Source organism: Lolium rigidum, chromosome 7 (assembly GCF_022539505.1).
Source record: "Lolium rigidum isolate FL_2022 chromosome 7, APGP_CSIRO_Lrig_0.1, whole genome shotgun sequence".
Classification (NCBI taxonomy): domain Eukaryota; kingdom Viridiplantae; phylum Streptophyta; class Magnoliopsida; order Poales; family Poaceae; genus Lolium; species Lolium rigidum.
In genome coordinates this window covers 66421688-66426555 of record NC_061514.1, presented here as the reverse complement: position 1 = coordinate 66426555, position 4868 = coordinate 66421688, and positions in this window count along the sequence as shown.

Sequence of the window (4868 nt, the reverse complement as noted above, 5' to 3'; positions counted from 1 at the left end):
GATGGGCGCGCCAGCCTTGAGGTCGACGCCCAGGCTCACGGACGTGAAGGAGATGGAGTCGGCGTCGAGCGTGACGTGGTTGCCATCAGTGTCGCGCAGCGCCATGACGCAGTGGAGATGGATTCCTCCATTCGGCCGCGGGAGCTCTACCAGCGGGATCTTGACGGTGACGGGTCACCGTGGACTCACCGGGGAAGCGCGCTATGGTGGTTTCGCGCGGGGGCGGCCTTGCCATGTGGGCCGGCGGGGATGCGCTCGCCACGGGATCCCGATTTGGACGAGGAGACAGAGTAGGTGGATGGGGAAAATTTAGAACGTGCGTCGCGGGTGTGACTGGAGTTGGGTTAGTTCGCAGAAGAAGAAGAAGAAGCTAACGCCGTTAAGTTGGATGTGCGGCAGAAATTTCCTATACGACTTATCGAACGGTGAGATGAGGGTGGGTAGCTACACACCTGGTTAGGAGGCTATTTCCCATATATATATATATATATGGGGCACCAAGTTTTACCGGGTTTGACCCGTTAGCGTAGATATATATTTTGGAAATATTTGCATGCACGCTGCATGAGAATATAAATAATATTAGTAATTACCAAATAGTTTATTTCCATAATTTCATGCATGAATGTCCTTCTATGCAACGTCCAAGTTTCCCTGGATTTTTTTACTCCTAAAAAGGTATGTCTCATTTTGGTAGGCGAGACTTAAGGTATGTGGCGGGCCACCATTTTCTGATTTTGAAGATTGCATCGTCGCTCATTACTGGGCTTTTAATATGAAGAATTAGGAAAGTGCAGCCAAGATTCAGGGACTTTGGTGGCCCAACGTTTCTAGTTTTGCAAGCATCATTGTACCAAAATTAGTGGGATTATTACTATAAAGTAGGAATCTCCTTATATTTTCAGGCAGGTATTCAGCGTAAATGACCTCCCAACATTTCTATATTTGGAAAAGATAACTAATATTTTGCACACAATATGTCCGCCATTGTCAATTATAAGTTTTTTTTAGAACGTTTGTTCCTGGACTAGAATACTAAATGTCGTTTGATGCATATAATTTTACTCAGTTTTTGATGACACGTGATTCTCAAAATACAATTAATGGTGCACTTTTTATTGAGTATGCAGACAACCAGGTATCGAGGTATCGCGATGTAAGTAGGTATCGAGGTATGAAGGTACCGGTATCGAGGTATTGTCTGCAGAATATGATAGTTCATGAGAATAACTTCCATAACAAGGTACGTTGGAAACACCGATATGTACATTTTGAACTATCATATCGACGTATCAAGGTATCGAGGTATCGAGGTATCTAGGTATCAAGGTATCAAGGTATCTATGTATCGAGGTATGAAGGTATCTAGGTATCGAGTTATCGAGGTATCGATGTATCGAGGTATCTAGGTATCGAGGTATCTAGGTATCGAGTTATCGAGGTATCGAGCTATCTAGGTATCGAGGTATTGTCTGCGAAATATGATAATAACTTCCATAACAAGGTATAGTGTATGTACATTTTGAACTATCATATCGAGGTACCAAGGTATCGAGGTATTGAGTTCTTCTCCAGGGATACCAAGGGGTATGAGCGTATGCTAGAAATACGGATACCTAAATTTTAACAATTGTGAGTAACTCTAATCATATCATACTTGAGGTACCGGTATCGAGGCAGCAAGGTACCGGTATCGAGCTACCAAGGTATCGTATTGTGTGAGAAATACGCTAGTTCAGGATGATAACTTGAGGCCTGCATGTGGATATCCACACCAAAACTTGAAGGAGTGGCTGCATCGTGACTCATCCAAACTTTCTGCGTGCATCGCTGAACCTCACCACTTTCCCACGCAACGCCGGCTTGTCTTCCGATGGTGGTGATCAATGCGATGAGGTGCTCATCCCGATCACTAGCCGCCACGCTTTATAAGCTCGCCCCTTCCCTCAGCCATGGAGAACATCATCCGCCTCTGGTGTTCACCCCGACCACCACCACCTGCTCCGCGATGACTCACCTTAAGATCACCATTTAGGCTAGAAACACATGCGCGGCGCCACCTACATCGCTTACATAGACAACACCGCCTCAAGAGTCGTCGCCTTGACGGCCGACGAGATAAAGGTCGGCTCAGAGGAGGAGGAGGAGGAGGAGGAGGAGGAGGAGGAAGCGCCAAAGATGGTAACGTCCCTGGAGCAGGCCGCGTTGTTTGACACATCGTTCGCCGCCCAGCTCGAGGAGGTGAACGACATTCTCTTAGACCATGCCACCGAGGCCACCCACCGGTTAGCGGCATGGGAAGTGACTGCGCAAGACTTCATCGCGGCGGAGGTGTGTGCCATGGCGGAGATCCGGGAGCATTGCGACACCGATGTTTTATTGGTGCCGAGGTATGAAGGTACTATTCTCGAGGTATCGTGGCGGAGGTGTGTGCCATTGCGGAGTTTCAGGAGAGATGCGACGTTGAAGCTATATTGGCTTCGAGGTATGAAGGTACCGGTATCGAGGTATGTAGTTACCAATATTGAGGCCTCGACGTATGAAGGTATCGGTCTCGAGGTATTGCGGCGAAGGTGTGTGACATGGCTGAGATCCGGGCCCAACGCGATGTCGAAGGTGTATTGGTGTCGAGGTATGAAGGTACCAGTATCTAGGTATCGGCTTATCGTCCGAAGAATATTATAGTTCATGAGAATAACTTTCATAACAAGGTACGTTGGAAACATCAAAATGTACATTTTGAAGTATCATACTCCCTGGATCATACATCGATACCTAGTACATGAGAGTTCTTTTAGGTATTGACTGAGGAGTATAGCTTCTCATGATTATACTGCGGGGTATGGACGTATGGCTGAATACCGATACCTATAATTGAGTAATTGTAACTCGGGTCGTATCTTACATAAGGTATCAGTATCAAGGTATCAAGGGACCGGTATATATCGAGACTCCTCAGGTATGGAGGTATCAAGGTATTGTCTGCGAAATATGATAATAACTTCCATAACAAGGTACGGTGTATGTACATTTTGAACTATCATATCGAGGTACCAAGGTATCGAGGTATTGAGTTACCAAGGTATCGAGGTATCGAGGTATCGAGGTACCAAGGTATCGAGGTATCAGTATCAAGTTATTGAGGTATCGATGTATCGAGGTATCGAGGTATCTAGGTATCGAGGTATTGCCTGCGAAATATGATAATAACTTCCATAACAAGGTAGAGTGTATGTACATTTTGAACTATCATATCGAGGTACAATGGTATCGAGATATTGAGTTCTTCTCCAGGGATACCAAGGGGTATGAGCGTATGCTAGAAATACGGATACCTAAATTTTAACAATCGTGAGTAACTCTTGTCATATCATACTTGAGGTACCGGTATCGAGGCAGCAAGGTACCGGTATCGAGCTACCAAGGTATCGTATTGTGTGAGAAATACGCTAGTTCAGGATGATAACTTGAGGCGTGCGCGTGGCTATCCACACCAAAACTAGAAGGAGTGGCTGCCTCGTGACTCATCCAAACTTTCTGCGTGCATCGTTGAACCTCACCACTTTCCCACGCAACACCGGCTTGTCTTCCGATGGTGGTGATCAATGCGACGAGGTGCTCATCCCGATCACTAGCCGCCACACTTTATAAGCTCGCCCCTTCCCTCTGCCATGGAGCACATCCTCCGCCTCTGGTGTTCACCCCGACCACCACCACCTGCTCCGCGATGACTCACCTTAAGATCACCACTTAGGCTTGAAACACATGCGCGGCGCCACCTACATCGCTTACATAGCCAACACCGCATCCATAGTCGTCGCCTTGACGGGTGACGAGATAAAGGCCGGCTCAGAGGAGGAGGAGGAGGAAGCGCCAAAGATGGTAACGTCCCTGGAGCAGGCCGCGTTGTTTGACACATCGTTCGCCGCCCAGCTCGAGGAGGTGAACGACATTCTCTTAGACCATGCCACCGAGGCCACCCACCGGTTAGCGGCATGGGAAGCGACTGCGCAAGACTTCATTGCGGCGGAGGTGTGTGCCATGGCGGAGATCCGGGAGCATTGCGACACCGATGTTGTATTGGTGCCGAGGTATGAAGGTACTATTCTCGAGGTATCGTGGCGGAGGTGTGTGCCATTGCGGAGTTTCAGGAGAGATGCGACGGTTTGGGACCTTAAGTATCATACATTGGATATGTACGATGTATGTTTGATATCTTAGATGCCATACCTTGGGTATGTTCGATGGGTCTCTGATATCTTAGGTATCATACCTGCGGTATGTCTATGTGACAATAGTAGGAAATACGTTAACTGAGACGTAGGATTCAGCGAAGATACATAAATAATATGCCTCGACATGAACGTAGTGTTTCAGGACATCGCTGCCAAAGGCGGCGAAGCCTCCGTCGTGAGCTTCCACCATGCGTTGTTTGGAGAAGGAGGTGGTGGTTTAAGGTCGATCTTGAAAGTACATCATGACGAAATATTTGGTGGCTGATTTAAACTTTTGCAATAATGAAGAACTAGCCCCAATTAAATTATATAGTCAAATGATCTGCTAAATTTGATGAGACTGAGTCTTCAAAATCGTTGAAAATAAAATTAACATTGGACAATTACATCTCCAAGAATGTACATGATTAAGAAAGACATGCTCCTTCAAAATTAGAGCTCCAGAAGATGCACCGATCAAAGAAGTAAGATATACAACTTAGCTGGCTAACTAACTTATCGCTCATTCTTGTTACATCTATCTTTAAGAAGATTGAGAAGCATCAGGGAGCGCAGCAAGTCGCCGTCGGTGCATCTTGCTCAACCACGAGGCCTCCAAAATTCCTCCATGTTCACCAGGCGGCTTTCCTTCCG